The sequence below is a fragment of the Anomaloglossus baeobatrachus genome, chromosome 6 (genome assembly GCF_048569485.1).
Source record: "Anomaloglossus baeobatrachus isolate aAnoBae1 chromosome 6, aAnoBae1.hap1, whole genome shotgun sequence".
Lineage (NCBI taxonomy): Eukaryota > Metazoa > Chordata > Amphibia > Anura > Aromobatidae > Anomaloglossus > Anomaloglossus baeobatrachus.
Genome location: NC_134358.1, coordinates 513,460,457 through 513,477,767, shown reverse-complemented (window position 1 = coordinate 513,477,767; position 17,311 = coordinate 513,460,457).

Genomic DNA, 17,311 nt, shown 5'->3' with positions numbered 1-17,311 from the left:
CGCGGTGTTTGTGTGTTGGGTGTTGTGTGTGTGCGGCGTTGTCTGTGTGTGTGGGTGTCTGTGTAGAGCAGTGTTTGTGGTTCCCAGTGTGTGTATGGTGTGTTGTGCAGTGCGTGTGTGGCGGTGTGTGTGTGTATTTTGGGGGGAGGTGTGCAACCCCCATCGTGCTCCATCCCCCATGCTGAGCACACCCCATCGTGCTCTATCCCCCATGCTGCGCACCCCCCATTGTGCTCCATCCCCGATGCTGTGCACCCCCCATCATGCTCCATCCCCCATGCTGCGCACCCCCATCGTGCTCCATCCCCCATGCTGCGCACCCCCCATCGTGCTCCATCCCCAATGCTGCACACCCCCCATCGTGCTCCATCCCCCATGCTGCGCACCCCCCATCATGCTCCATCCCCCATGCTGCGCACTCCCCATTGTGCTCCATGCCCCATGCTGCGCACTCCCCATCGTGCTCCATCCCCCATGCTGCGCATTCCCCATCATGCTCCATCCCCCATGCTGCGCACTCCCAAACATGCTCCATCCCCATGCTGCGCACTCCCCATCGTGCTCCATCCCCTATGCTGCGCACTCCCCATCGTGCTCTATCCCCCATGCTGCGCACTCCCAAACGTGCTCCATCCCCCATGCTGCGCACCCCCCCATCGGGCTCCATCCCCCATGCTGCGCACCCCCCATCATGCTCCATCCCCCATGCTGCGCACTCCCCATTGTTCTCCATCCCCCATGCTGTGCACTCCCCATCGTGCTCCATCCCACATGCTGCGCATTCCCGATCGTGCTCCATCCCCCATGCTGCGCACTCCCAAACGTGCTCCATCCCCCATGCTGCGCACTCCCCATTGTGCTCTATCCCCCATGCTGCGCACTCCCAAACGTGCTCCATCCCCCATGCTGTGCACTCCCCATCGTGCTCCATCCCCCATGCTGCGCACCCCCCATCGTGCTCCATCCTCCATGCTGTGCACTCCCCATCATGCTCCATCCCCCATGCTGTGCACCCCCCATCGTGCTCCATCCCCCATGCTGCACACTCCCCATCGTGCTCCATCCCCCATGCTGGGCACTCCCCATCGTGCTCCATCCCCCATGCTGCGCACTCCCCATCGTGCTCCATCCTTCATGCTGCGCACTCCCCATCGTGCTCTATCCCCCATGCTGCGCACTCCCTATTGTGCTCCATCCCCCATGCTGGGCACTCCCCATCGTGCTCCATCCCCCATGCTGCGCACTCCCCATCGTGCTCCATCCTTCATGCTGCGCACTCCCCATCGTGCTCTATCCCCCATGCTGCGCACTCCCTATTGTGCTCCATCCCTCATGCTGCGCACTCCCCATCGTGCTCCACAGTCACACATCAGACAGTATACACGCACACATCTGATCGCATACACTCACACACACACCCCACTTTTCCCTGTGCCCACCGGTGGGCGGTCCCAGCAGCTGTGCTCCTCTGCCGACACTCACAGATCCGATCGCATACACTCACACACACACACTCACACATCAGAACACACTCACACACATCCGATCGCATACACTCACACACACACACTGACGATATCGCACATACGTGCTCACACAATCACAACATCCGGAGATACCACATGCTTCCGGCCATGTGATCCTCTGGCAGGTCCTGGAAGGTCACTGCACAGTATCGCCACCAAGAAGCAAGCGATATCACGGGATGTTGTGAGTATGTGGTTGCGATCTGATGTGTGTGTGAGGTGTGTGTGAGAGTGAGTGTGATCTGATGTGTGTGTGTGTGTTCCGCCGCTGCAGGACCTTGATGCGCTCACCTGGGAGCCGGTGTACGCTGATAACCATGCTACAATATTACTCGATGTGTTCCATGGTTACCAGCGTACCCCGCTTGCACGGGAGCCCACACCAGCGTACGCCGGCAACCCCAGCAATGCTGGGTTGCCGGCGTACGCTGATGTGGGATCCCGGGGGTACAGCACTCACCTGGGAGTCGGTTCGGGGAATGCGTGCGGGGGGCGGGGCCAGAGCGAGCGTGCAATGCGTGAGGGAGGCGGGGCCGAATTGCCAATGCGTGTAGGGGGCCGGGGCGAGAGGACAATCCGTGCGAGGGGGTGGAGCCGAGGCGAGGCGAGCGGCCAATCCGTGCGGGGGGTGGGGCCATGGCGAGCCCAGCAGCCAATCCGCTGTTTGTAAGGACACAATTTTGGAGCAAGACAGACAGACAGACAGCATAAGGCAATTATATATATATATAGATGTATATATATATTGCATTTATATGTAACCACTTCTTTTGTATAGCAGTATGGAATTAATGGTGCTATATACATGAATAAATAATAATACCATAATAATAATAATAATAATAATAATAATAATAATAATCTCTACTGACTGATTTTTGGGAAAAAATAATTTTCTGTAAACAAGTGAAAATGCACTAATATTTCTTTCTTTAAATGTAATGTTACCCCTGATGCTAATGAGGTACCTGCTATCCTTAAGGCCTTTTTTATACATCCGTGAAAAACCACGCACGTTTTTCACGGACGTGTCAAAGGTGCGTTTTGCCCTCTGTGAGCTGTGTTTATGGCACACGTTCATTCTCCGTGTGTTATCCGTGATAACACACGGAGAACGGGAACTTTCTACTCACCTGTCCCTGGCGTTGCTCTCCGTGGTGCTGATCTTCGGTCTCCGGTCCTGCCGACTCCCCACTGCTGCTGCTGCCGGCCGCAGTGGTGTGAATATGCAATGAGCATAATGAGTGGCGGTTGGAAGCAAGTGACAGCAGCGGCAGAGACAGCAGGACTGGAGAAGGTGAGTAAAGTTTTTTTTTTTCTCAAACACGTGTGTTTTCTCCGACGCGTGTCACACGGAACACATCCGTGTGGTCCGTATGTGTTACGTGTGGCACCCGTGATACCGGAGAAAAACGGACATGTTGACGTGTGGAGCACACGGGCACACGTATGCTCCACACGTACACACTGTCCATGGCAGAACCTGCACGTGAGCGCAGACCCATTGATTTTAATGGGTCTACGTGTGCCCGTGTCTCCGGTACGTGAGGAAACGGACCAAACACGTACCGGAGACATGGACGTGTCAAAGAGGCCTAACTCAATAATATACACAGAACAATGTAATCATTAGGTTACTTTCTGCAGCAAAATTCGTGCAAACATGCTTCCTCTTAAATCTTGCTGAAAAAAATAAAAAAAATAAAGATTTATATTATTTAAGTCTTAGTAATGCAGATCTGACAAAAAAGTCAAATATAAATATAATTTCATCTTACAAGTACAGCAAATGAATCAGAATAATAAATACTCTATGCAAAGACATGCAAATGTTCATGCTAATGTATGTAAATAACATTTTTAAATTAGGATTTTGTTGGTGTCCCCTTTCCCAACTGCTGATTCTAAAGAAGCCCAATCTAAATATGTGTATTTTCACTTAACAAACTTGCATAAGTATTTCCTAAAGTTAATTCTGAGAGAAGATTCAGATAATGATCTTGGCAATGTTTATCTGGAGGAAAATGACAGTGTGTGTAATTCATGTTATTTCACTATGCAGTGAGCTGGACGCACCCTCCAATCTGCACTTTAACTTGACAACAATGAATGCTTTGAGTATGGAGCCTTTATTACTCAGTGCTTTCCCATAGGCTTTCATGCAAAAGGAATGCTCAACACACCCTGTTCTCTTCTCTATTTTTACATTTTTTGCCACTGTACTCTTGACTTTTAAAAAATCTCAATATCTAAACACATAGCAATGTGTAAACTTTTACTGCCAGAATTAAAATGAAATGAGTGTATGCAAAGTTTAATAGTAACTGACTTATAAATTATGATCCCTTAATTAGGGTAAGTTTTTGAGCTGGGTAAGCTTGTGGTGAACCCTACAAGTGAATCAGGCTTTGACTATGCATGACTGTATAAGTTCAGCGTTGGAAGTAATCATGAAAACTGTCACGAGTGTGTTACATCTTGTATTGGAGTGGATTTACTTTTTGTTGATTCAGAAAGGGTTAGGACTTTTTCTCTCCTGGCTGAGATTACTCTAAGCCTTAATCATATCTGCAGCATATTGCCACCACACCCTTCCTCTATATATACCCACTTCTGGTTTTACTCCATGCTGGTGATAGATTCTTTATTCTGACTAAGTTGAAGAAGCTCGTCTCTGCATAGCTGCGATATTGTTTCAGTTGCAGCTGCAAAATTTCCTGCTGAAGAAACCAATGAGTGCTTTTTGTTGTGTCTTTCCTCACCCCCCTATTTGTCTTACCTTCCTTGTTTTGTTTTATTGTAGTAGTGGGACTATTGACTCGCTGACCTACTCACTAGCCAGAGTATGTTCAGGGTCAGCGAGGGCCTATGTACGTGATGGTGCACTGGGGGAAGACCCATCCAGGGACGATGAAAAGTTCAGGGATCAGTCACAGGTGAGTGTGAGGTGGTGACCCCTCTCTACTCTCCCTATTGCCAAGGCTTTCCTTATCTTCCCTGGTGCCCCTGCATAACCAAAACCCCTGATGTAACTAAAGATCGGGACCTTACTGTTTTGGGGGTAATAATATTCCAGCTAATTTCCTTTTCAGCAATTTTCTATTTGGTCCTTCCACTCTACAGCCATTTTTATTCATCTTTGCTAAATGGAACCAGACTTTACTACAAGACAGAGACTACTTTGATAGCTCAGTAGCTGTCTGTCTCTGTAACCAAATTTCTCCTGCCAGTAAATAAGAAAATTTGGTAATAAAAGTATATCTAGGAACTGCACATAACATCATTATTTAATCTACAACCTAATATGCTTTTGAAAACAGGTGTTACGTGTGTTTGTAATCCTGCCTCTTATTATCATAAGACTGCTGAAAACTCTTCCTGAAATAAAAAAAATTTAGAGTCTAAAATAGTCCCTGAAAATTTCATAACTCATTTTTTGGGGGGGTTTTTTAATAAAGGTTGTAAAATGAAAAAGAAAAAGTTCAACATTTTGTAAATATTACATGTAACAAAAATTTGATTTAATAAAGAGGTCATTTTCTGAGAACACATACTGATTAAGACGAGATTTTACAATACACTGTCACATCCTGCGACTTCTGCTTCGGTCACCAGGCGCCGCTGTATTCCCACCATGGACAGTGCTGGTGATAGGGGAGGAGTTGGTGCCTGTAGCTCTGGTGGGTGCAGGCTCTGCCCATTCACTAGGCTTAGTTTCCCTGGACCTGCAGTACCACTGCCTGACTGTGGTGGCGTGTGTCTCCCAGCTGAGGTTAACACCTTTCAGCTACAGCCAATGGGAAGACATCACACCTTTCTAATTCCCCCTCCTGTCTGCTGGTCACTGCCAGATATAGTTTTGTAGTACTGTTAGGGGTACTTTGCACGCTGCGACATCGCAAGCCGATGCTGCGATGCCGAGCACGATAGTCCCCGCCCCCGTCGCAGCTGCGATATCCTTGTGATAGCTGCCGTAGCGAACATTATCGCTACGGCAGCTTCACATGGACTCACCTGTCCTGGGACGTCGCTCTGGCCGGCGACCCGCCTCCTTATTAAGGGGGCAGGTCGTGCGGCATCACAGCGACGTCACACGGCAGGTGGCCAATAGGAGCGGAGGGGCGGAGATGAGCGGGATGTAAACATCCCGCCCACCTCCTTCCTTCCGCATATCCTATGGAAGCCGCGGTGACGCCGGTAGGAGATGTTCCTCGCTCCTGCGACTTCACACACAGCGATGTGTGCTGCCGCAGTAGCGAGGAACAACATCGGACCGTCGCGTCAGCGTAATTATGGATTAGGCCGACGCTGCACCGATGATACGATTATGACGCTTTTGCGCTCGTTAATCGTATCATCGAACCTTTACACACTACGATGTCGCATGCGATGCCGGAAGTACATCATTTTCAATTTGACCTCACCGACATCGCACCTGCGATGTCGTAGTGTGCCAAGCCCGCCTTAGTCTCTGGTTCTCGCCCTGCTCAATATATTGATTCCTGCATTTTGATCCCTGCCTGCTCTCTGACTACTCTCCTGCCTGCTGTTTTTGTACCTCGCTGTTATCTCTGGTTTTGACCTCAGCCTGATTTCCTGACCACACTTTTATCTTGACGATTTTGTCCTTTTTCAGTATCTTCTGGTTTGACCCTGCCTGACGTCTACTCTCCTTTGGACTCAGCCTTCGGCAAGTAGAGATCTCCGGGGCCTGGTAGTATTTCCAAACCACGGCATAAGGGTTAAAGGGTTTTGGGGTTCTCAGGATGCTGCTTATTGGGTGGCTTCCCTCTAGCCTGTTCATGACAGCCATACTGAGATTGTTGTTCCAGGCCGGCATTACACAACCTAAGCAACATCTTACAAATCTGTTGTTAGTATAAGAGCAACAAGAGGTGAGCAGATCTTGTAAAATTCGAATTTTCCATATTTTCCAAAATAACTAATACATTTGGGCAAATCTCCATAACGGAAAGTTTTTAATTGCTTAGAAAATATGTGGAGGAGAAGAGAGAGAAAACTTCACTGACCATAAGAGCTTACACACCACGGGAAAGAGAAAGGGAGAGTACACAGCTAATCATAGGAGCTCACACTCTACAGGAGAGAGAAAGAGAAACTTCCCCAGTTACTCTGGAAATGGAAAAACACTCTGCTGTACAAGCTGAGCTCTGCTGGGAACCGCGGCTCTGTAATAGAAGCCAATACTGACCACCACTTTACAAGGAAGGATAATCCACTGGATGTCATAGTCACAGGGCTTTATGGGGCAGGAAGTGGATGTTCGCCGCCCACAGCGAGGTCGTTCGGGAGGTATGTGTGACGGGGGGTTACATCATTGTACGAAACGGGCAACAAATTGCCCGTGCCGCACAAATGATGGGGGCGGGTGCGATCGCAAATGCGATCACACAACATATTGAAACGTGTAAAGCAGGCTTTAAGCCAGTGCTATACTGGCGCTATCATGCTGATTCTATACATTCCCTTAGGCTGGGGCCACACGGGCACTACTGCGATCCACTTGCAAGAAAGCCACGGACCCACTTGGGGGGAGGGGCGACATGACCAAGGGGGAGGTAGGGAGTGATGGGTTAATAGGGACAGTGGTATATGCCTAATATGGCTTTGGGGGATGGTTTTAGCCGGGGAGGAAGAGGAGGAGCAGGGAAAGGGTTAGCTGGGAGAGGAAGGAGTTACCTCCTCTTCTGTTTCCGGACGCCGAACGATCTGCACGTGCACCTCCATGGCAGATCTTCAGGAGCTCCAGCGTCTGATTCAGGCAGCGGTCGCAGCGCACGGGCCCCTGGCAGTGCAGACCCACATCAGGGCTGCCGGGGTTAACCCGTCGGCGCTTGCCCCTCGTCCCCCCAGCAGCGGCGGGCGCCAGTCGCGGCCCCCCCGCAGGTATTCCCCGGGCGCGGGGGGGGGCGAGGAGGAGATGTAAGAGCCCCTCCAGGGACCCTCCGCAGAGTGCAGCGCAGCAGCAGCGTCTGGCTGCTGCAGAGGCCGGCGGGAGGAATCTTCGTTCCAGCCGCGGCGGTCGGGAGGTGGGAGTGGCCAGCACGGGGCCTGCTTCCGGTCCCGGCCTCCGGGCTGGAGTTACTGAGACTGCAGCGGCTCCAGGCCGGGAGCGCGCTCGGCGCAGGAGAGAGGCCAGCAGATCCCCCTGCAGTCGGCGGGGGGACCGCGGGGCTGCACGTGGCGGTAGGTCCGGCGCCGGGGGGGGGTCTGCGGTGCCTGACCCCGGTGCGGCTGAGAGAAGGAGTGACGGCGGGAGCCCTGCGGCAACCGCCGGGTCACTCAGTACCGCTGTGCAGCCCCCGGATGTGGCAGTCTCCCGTGGGAGCGGGAGGACTCGGCGGATGGAGGCCTGCAATAGCCCAGGAGGGCCAGAGGCGACGACGGCTGAGATCCGGAGCCGGGCGTCTGGTCGTCCGCGCCCAGAGGCCCCTTGCAGTCGGCAGGGGGGCGGGCGCAAGAGGTCGAGGCCCGGGGTGCCGGCGCGGGGGACAGGACGGTCTCCTGGGTTGTCACCCCGGGGCAAGAGATGGAGCGGGGATGACTCTGCCCACGCGGCGGCCCTGTCTGGCGGCCGTGGTGGGGGGGGGTGCTGCGGCGGCGCCCCCCGGATGTCGGATGGAAGATGAGGCCAGCGGCGAGGAGGGGGAAGAGGCTTTCGGTTCGGAGGAGTCGGATGGACGACAGACGGAGGACAGCGAGGCGGCGGTCTCGGGAGACGCCGAGCGGCGGTCGGGTGAGACGGCCGCGGAGGCGGCAGGGGCTGCGCTGGCGGGGGGCTTCGGGGGGGGGGGCGGCTGCGGCTACGGCAGCGCCCGCTGGTTTCGCAGTGTGGAGTCAATTGTTGGGGCTGTTGCAGGGGCTGGCGGCGGCTTCGGGAGCGGGGGGGGGAGGGGGCCCAGGCGCCGGTGGCGGCGTGGGTGGGTGCAGCCGGTTTAGGGGCCTCGGCGGCGACGGGGGGTGACGGAGCGGGTGCGAGTAGAGGGGGGGGCGAAGGGGGGAGTGAGACGGGGGGGGGAAAGGAGAAGGAAAAGGAGAAGGAAAAGGAGAAGGAAAAGGAGAAGGAGGATGAGGTGGTGCGCTTAGATGATAGGGCTAAAAGCGAAGTTTATGTTTGTTTTGAGGGCCCGCTGGGGGCCCATTTAAAGAAGGAGGTGCGGGAAAAAATTTGGAAAGGGGAATATGTGGAGATATTTTCTCTGCTTCCCCTGGAGAAATTTAATTTGGATAGGGTTAAGCCGAGTGATTCCAAAAAGGAGAAGGACGAGGAGGAAAAGCGCCGTTATAGGCTTATTCCTCGGACTTTTGCCAACTGGCTACAGGCATTTGCGATTTTGGCGAGCGTGGTCGGGGAGAAGGAGCCGGAGCATTGTTCGGCTTTGTTCGGCTACATGGATGCGATAGGGGAGGCTTATCGAGTTTATGGCGGACTGGCGTGGCTGCGCTACGACGAGCAATTTAGGCAGCGGAAGGCATTGCGGCCAGATATGCGTTGGGACCATAAGGATATTTCCTTATGGATGCGATTGATGTCGGCACCGGCTCAGCCCTTTCGGGGGGGCGCCGGGGGTTCGGGGGGGGCCGGGTCCCCGGCAAGTTTCAAGAAAGGTTTGTGTTGGCAGTACAATGAAGGGCAGTGCAGGTTTGGAGCGGCGTGCCGTTTTAAGCATGAATGCTCCGGATGTGGGGGGGGACATAGCTTGTCCAAATGTTTTAAAAAAGGAAAAGGAAAGGCTGGTGATGGGGCTGGTAAGAGGGACGACGCCGGTGAAGGTAGAAGTGATGGTTCCGTTTTTAAATAGGTATCCGGACAAGGAGGCGGCGGCGTTGTTAAGTTCTGGTTTTTCGGATGGTTTTCATATTCCGTCGGTTGTTAATGCATCGGTTCCGCCGTATCGTAATTTGCGTTCCGCTCGGGATCACCCGGAAGTGGTGGATGAGAAGCTGGAAAGGGAGGTGGCTTTGGGCAGGATGGGCGGCCCTTATGTCGCCCCGCCGTGCGGGAATTTGGTGGTGTCACCGTTGGGGGTGGTACCAAAGAAGGAGCGGAATAAATTTCGGCTGATTCATCATTTGTCTTACCCGGAAGGGTTATCGGTGAATGATGGCATTGCGCCGGAGTTGTCGGCGGTATATTATGTGTCGTTCGATAAGGCGTTGGACCTGGTTAGGGCGGCGGGGCGGGGTGCATTGATGGCAAAGGCGGATGTGGAAGCAGCGTTTCGGTTGTTACCGGTTCATCCAGATAGTCAGCATTTGTTGGGTTGCTGGTGGGATGGCAGTTATTATGTTGATCGTTGTTTGCCAATGGGCTGTTCCATTTCGTGTTCGTACTTTGAGGCATTTAGTTCGTTTGTTGAGTGGGTGGTTCGGGACGTGTCCGGGCTTACGTCCATCATTCATTACTTGGATGATTTCCTGTGTGTCGGGCCGGCGGGTTCGATGGTTTGTGCGGGTTTGCTATTTGCGTTGCAAAAAGTTGCGGCCAGTTTCGGGATTCCTTTGGCGCCGGATAAGACGGAAGGCCCGGCGCCGGTGATGTGTTTTCTGGGAATTGAAATTGACACCATTGCTATGGAATGCAGGTTGCCGGCGGAGAAGGTCCGTGATTTGAGGTCCGCAGTGTCAGGGGTAAAAGCGGCGAAGAAGGTGCGGCTTAAGGCGGTGCAGTCTTTGCTTGGAAAATTGAATTTTGCTTGCAGAATTGTGCCAATGGGGAGAGTGTTTGCGAGGCGTTTGGCGACGGCGACGGCCGGGGTACGGTTGCCGGCGCATTTTGTGCGGATCACAAAGGCGATCAGGGACGATTTGGAAGTATGGGATCAATTTTTGCAGCATTTCAACGGCCGGACGCTGGTGATGGAGAGGGTGGCGTCTAACGGGGCGTTGCAGCTGTTTACGGATGCGGCGGGGTCGGCCGGGTTTGGGGCTGTCTTCAGAGGTCATTGGTGTGTCGGGCAGTGGCCACAGGCGTGGCGGGAGAGCGGCTTGGTTAGGAATTTGGCTCTGTTAGAGCTATTCCCCATTGTAGTGGCAGTGGAGCTATGGGGGTCGCACTTTGCCGGAAGGAAAGTGTGTTTTCATTGTGATAACCAGGCGGTGGTGCACGCGATTAACAACTTGTCTGCTAAGTCGGAGCCGGTGGTGGTGTATTTGCGGCATTTAGTGTTGAGATGTCTGCAGTTGAATGTGCAGGTAGTGGCAAGGCACGTTCCGGGTGTTGACAACGAGGTGGCTGATGCTTTGTCTCGTTTTCAGTTCAGCAGGTTTCGGGCGCTGTTGCCGTGGGCGGACGAAGTTGGAGTGGAGTGCCCCGAGGATTTGTGGCATCTGGTGAGGCGGTGATCTCAGACTTGATTCGGAACTCGGTGACCGAGGTGACTTGGTGCCGGTATGCTAAGGTGTGGGCTGAATGGGAGGAGTTGTTGCGTCTGATGTTTGGTGGGGAAAGCGTGGATTACTTGGTGGCTTTGTTGTCATTGGTGAGTACGGATTTTTCAGCCGGGCGATCGGCATCGGCTGTGGCACATCGGGTGTCGGCAGTGGCATTTTGGTTAAAAATGAGAGGGGAGCGTGATGTTTCACAGGATTTTCGGGTTCGTCAGGCTTTGCGGGGCTTTCGCCGTGGCGTACGGGAGAGGGACAAGAGGCGCCCTGTATCGTTTGGTTTGTTGAGACGGATGGTGGGTGGCCTGAGCGGCATTTGTGAGTCTGTGTACGAGACGGTTCTATTTACAACGGCTTTCGGTCTCGCTTTTTATGGGGCGTTCCGGATAGGCGAGCTGGTGAGCCCGTCCAGGGTGACGGGTGGTGGTTTGATGTTTGAGGACGTGCAAGTGAGCAGTAGTCAGGTGGAGTGCCGGATTCGCCGGTCAAAAATGGATCAGCTGGGCCGTGGTAGATTGGTGGTGTTATATGCGGTTCCAGGAGAGGAATTGTGCCCTGTGCGTTTAGTCGAGAGATTTATGGCCGTGAGGGGAGGCTTACCTGGCCCGTTTTTGCGGCATTTGAATGGGTCGTTTTTGTCGAGGTTTCAGTTTGTGGCGGTGCTGCGGCTAAGTCTACGTAACGCGGGGGAGCGCCCGGAGGAATTCGGGTCGCATTCATTCCGAATTGGTGCAGCAACGGAGGCAGCCCGTTGGGGGCTTGGAGATGAGGTGGTAAAGCGTATTGGTAGATGGGAATCTTCTTGTTTTCGGCGGTATGTGAGACCGCAGTTGTTGTAGCATCATGGGACTTTGGTTACGTGCGGAAGGTTTGAGGAAAGGGGTGTTTGTTGATGTGTTGGTGGTTGTGCTGTTATTGGTTTTGATATTTTCGTTTTTGTTTTATTTGTTATAGGGAAGTGCCTGATCTGGATCTTGGGGCACTCCTTCGTATTTTGGGGTGCCCGTCGGGCGGAGGTCCGCCCGAATGGTCGACAGCTGGGTTTGGATCGTGCGCAGGCGACTGTTCGATGGATCGGAGTTCGGGGCATGGAGTGGGGCAGGGTGGTCCCGGAATTTCGTTTCCATTGTAAAGTTGAGCGGCCCCCGGATGTGCTGGTATTGCATGTGGGGGGTAATGATCTTGGTGCCAGGGCGTCGCGGGATTTGATCCGAGACATAAAGATTGATTTACTGCAGTTGTGGAAGCGGTATCCTGGTTTGCTGGTCGTATGGTCTGACATAGTGACCAGGTTGGCATGGAGAGGGGCTCGGTCGGTGGAGAAGGTTAATAAGGCCAGGGCCCAGGTGAATAGGGTAGTGGCTAGGTTTGTGACCAGGAATGGTGGGATTGTGGTACGGCACAGGGATTTGGAGCCGGCTGATTGGCGATTTCGGAGGGGTGATGGTGTGCACCTCAACGAGGTCGGTCTGGATTTATGGGCGTTGGGTCTGCAGGATGGTGTGGAGCGTGCTTTTGGTGTGTGGCGGGTCCAGGCCACGTAAGGTGTCACGTGGTCTGTCCTGTGGCGGTGGGGGTAGGTCTGGTCCAGAGGTTTGGAAGTGATTGGTGGCTGGACCGGGAGTCATTGTCTTGGTATGGTGGCTCTCGGTTTCCGGGATGTGGCAGGCACGGGGTTCTGCCAAAGTGTGGGGGTCAATCCGTGGGTGATTGGCACCTCGTCTCTGGGTCGGTGTGTTGCGGCCGGGGACAGGGGGAGTAGTAGTAGTGGACTGGGCCTACCCCGGGGGGTATTGTAAATGTTATTGTCTATTGTTACCGTTATGTGGTTGTTTTGGGTCGCCCGTTGGACGGCGTCCCTAAGGTACTAGTCTGTAAAACAATAGGCAATAAAAAGGCTGCTGTGGCCATTTGAACCAAGTCGCATGCAGTCCGTGTGTTTATTTTTAGAGGATAAGGGGGTTTGGTTACACAGACATCATGACCGGAGAATCCTCCCTCAGCTGGTCAAGAAAGCCACGGACCCACTTGGGGGGAGGGGCGACATGACCAAGGGGGAGGTAGGGAGTGATGGGTTAATAGGGACAGTGGTATATGCCTAATATGGCTTTGGGGGATGGTTTTAGCCGGGGAGGAAGAGGAGGAGCAGGGAAAGGGTTAGCTGGGAGAGGAAGGAGTTACCTCCTCTTCTGTTTCCGGACGCCGAACGATCCCCGCCCACCCTCCCTTTGTGTTGTCATGTGGGAGATGTTTTTGGGTAGTTGGGATACCTTTTGTCACAGTAGCGGTGGGGGTAGGTCTGGTCCAGAGGTTTGGAAGTGATTGGTGGCTGGACCGGGAGTCATTGTCTTGGTATGGTGGCTCTCGGTTTCCGGGATGTGGCAGGCACGGGGTTCTGCCAAAGTGTGGGGGTCAATCCGTGGGTGATTGGCACCTCGTCTCTGGGTCGGTGTGTTGCGGCCGGGGACAGGGGGAGTAGTAGTAGTGGACTGGGCCTACCCCGGGGGGTATTGTAAATGTTATTGTCTATTGTTACCGTTATGTGGTTGTTTTGGGTCGCCCGTTGGACGGCGTCCCTAAGGTACTAGTCTGTAAAACAATAGGCAATAAAAAGGCTGCTGTGGCCATTTGAACCAAGTCGCATGCAGTCCGTGTGTTTATTTTTAGAGGATAAGGGGGTTTGGTTACACAGACATCATGACCGGAGAATCCTCCCTCAGCTGGTCATGAGACTCGGCTCGTGCTGGCAGTACAGCAGAGCCGAGTGTCATGCGTGTGTCCTTGCAACTGAGGTCGGTTCGTGCGAGCAGACCTCAGCTGCGGGGGGCGGACCGGCACTCAGGAGGGGAGGGAGGGATTTCTCTCCCTCTCTACTGCGTAGCCGGCTATTGCCATTCTCGCACTGCACTAGCAGTACACCGATGTACCGCGAGTGCAGTGCGATTTTTCTCTCGCCCCATTCACTTGAATGGGTGCGAGAGAAAGAGACTCAGCTTACAATCGCAGCATGCTGCGATTGTTTTCTCGGTCCGATTAGGGCTGAGAAAATAATCGCCCATGTGTGCTGACACACAGGCTAGAATTGGTCCGAGGGGAATGCGATGTTTTATCGCACTCCACTCGCACTGTTTTTCTCGCCGTGTGGCTTAGCCCTTCGTTGTGAAATCGGATGTATAGTTTTTGACATACAGACAAGTACAGTTACAGAAATGCTTGGCTTTTTGATTGGAAGCTGCCGAATAGCTAATATGGGGGTGGGGTTTTGCTATCTATTCCTGCTCCTGTCTGCTGCTTGGCCTCTGTAGATATTAGACTGTATGGGCTTCATTTCTAACACGCCTCTATCACATGACAGAAATCACTCATACATAGAAGGAGGCCATACAGTCTAGCATCTACAGAGACCAGGCAGCAGACAAGGGCAGGAATAGAGAGCAAAACCCCACCCACATATTAGCTGCTCGGCAGCTGCTGCCAATCAAAAAGCCAAGCATTTCTGTAACTTTACTTGCCTGTATTTCAAAAACTATACATCCAATCTGACAACTAAAGGTACATATTGAATCAGCATGATAGCACCAGTATAGCACTGGCTTTAGTTTATATAGGAAAATCCTGATGGTTGGTTCTCTTTAAAAAAATAATGTTATCATGCACAATTTTATATAATAACCATTTTTATTGCCTTTACAGGAACTCTGTAGTGAAATATTGACATGTGCATAATAAATTCTTACATCTTTGAATTGCAGAGAATGTAACAGTGAATCACTGAGCTAAAGCCCTAAAACACAATACACAGCGAGCAGCATGAGTCACATACCAGAACCCCACCTAAATGACAAACATGGGAACAAGAATCCTCCGATCTGTTAGATAATTCATAGCAAGAGTTTACTTTTCCATAAAATATTATTCAAGACCTCAATGATAACATGCAGAGTTATCTCAGGTAAAGGTCACATTTGGAATCTAGAGAAGATTCCCACCAAACTTGATAAACAGGTGATTTAGTCAAGTAAGTATTATCTTTGAGAACTTTATAAGAAAGAAGAAGACATTTTAGATACATTTTATTTATAGAATGGCTAATATTCCTTAGGGCTTTCCAACCAAGGCAGTAGCAAACAATTACAATGACAAGGAGATTCTGGCTCTTAAGAGCTTACAATCTAAATTCCTACTTTGTCCAATCTTTTATCCTCATTTTGTCCAAAATAATTAATACATAACATTTACCACATGTCTACTGCACATAAAAATCATTTTTGAAATTTTATTTCTTTAGGGGTTAAAAATGTATCAATAATTTCTTATTTTTACAACAAAATTTACAAAACGAATTGTTTTAGATATCACACATTTGAACGGCCTTGGTGACAAAAAAAATACCCAAAAGTCACACCATTTTAAAAATTGCGCCCCCGCAAGAGCTCAAAACTACATTCAAGAAGTTAATTAACCGTTTATGTGCTTCAAACAAATTCAAGCAACATGAAAAAAAGATGAAAATTTTACTATTCTCAACAGAAATGTTACTTTAGTCCCAAATTTGGCATTTTCACAAAATTAACAGGAAAAAATGAACTATAAAATGTGTTGTGCAATTTCTCCTAACTTTGCCAATACCTCAGATGTGGTAAAAATTCTCAAGGAGTTTAATTAGATGTGTGGTCACCACCTTAAACCTCCAGGTGCTTCACAGAATTTTATAAGGATGAGCTATGAAAATTAAAAAAAAAATCACATTTTCACCACAAAAATGTTATTTTAGCTTCAAATTGTTCATTTTTAGAAGTGTAACAAAAGACAATGGACAATACAATTTGTGTACAATTTTTCCTGAGTACATAAATACCCCATATTTGGTGAAAATCTACTCTTTGGGCACATAAGGGCTTGGAAAAGGAGTGTTATTTTGGCTAGAATAGACATTGCAGACACCATGTCACATTTGAAGAACTACTGACATGCCAAAATAGCAGAAACCCCACAAGTGACCACATTTTGGAAACTATAGCTCTCAAAGAATTCATCTGGGGGAGTAGTGAGGATTTTTAACCCTCAAGCGATTCACAGAATCGTATAACATAGGGTTAAGTAAATGAAAATTACCATTTTTTTCTACTAAAATGTTGCTTTGGCCTCAAGTTTTTAATTTTCAAAGCTGTAATGGGAGAAACGAACTATACAGTTTGTTATACAATTTCTGATGAGTACACCAATACTCAATATGTGGTCAAAAACTACTTTTAAGGCACATTACAAAGCTCAGAACGGAAGGAGAGCCATATTATAGTGCACATTTTACTGTTATGTTTGTGGGTGCCATGTGGGTGCCATGCCCCTGAGGTGCCAGGACAGCCAAAAACCCCCATAAGTGAACACATTTTAAAATCTACACCACCTCAATGAATTCATCTAAGGGTGCAATGATCATATTGACATCACAAATATGTTACAGACTTTTAAAAAATAATTATATTTTTACCACAAAAATGTTGTTTTAGCCCCAGATTTTACACTTTAAACAGGAAAATAGGTAAAAATGGCAGCAAAATTTGTCACACAATTTTTGCTTAACGTGGCAGTACCTCATATGTGTCTGTACAGTACTGCCTAGCCACATGGCAAAACTCAGAAGTGAAGGAGCGCTAATTGATTCTTGGAGTACAATTTTTTGCACAATAGTTTGCAGAGTCTCTATACAGGGCCGCTAAGCATCAGAAGAGAAAAATTCCCCTCAAGAGACCCCATTTTGGAAATTACATCCCTCTAGGAATTTGTCTACAAGTGTAGTGATGATTTTGAGTCCATGTGTGTTTTCCAGAAACAAGCAAAAATGGATGTTGCTAAGTGAAAATTGTAATCTGCCATTGTAGTGCCCAGTACATTGTAGTGCTCATAGATTATGCTCAGCTCATGTTCTGGAGACATGCACTCTGTAAATTAAGAGGGCTCTTCTCCCTGCTCTGCAGAAATTATAAACATGTAGACACTAAATGTGGTTTAAGCTCTGATGAGAGTGGGGCAATTGAATTTGACAGCATAGATTTTGCAGATTTATTTGAGGGGAGGGGCATAGCACATTTTCAGAGCCTTTGTGCTTGTAGTAATGTAGAAGCCCCTATATTTCCAATAACAGAAGATGGACATGAGTGGGGACTTTTTTTTCTTTTCTTTTTTCTTTTTTGGCGGATTGACTTGAATGCTGCTGGTGGCAATTTTGGGTACAGAACATTTTTGATCAGTTCAAGTTTATCCTGTGCTCTCTGCTGAGCACTTACATTGGGGTTTCTATCTACATCTCCAAAATATATGAGTCAGGTGAAACTCCCATAGATCCATTTACTAATGAGGCAGCAGAGTTAGGCTAT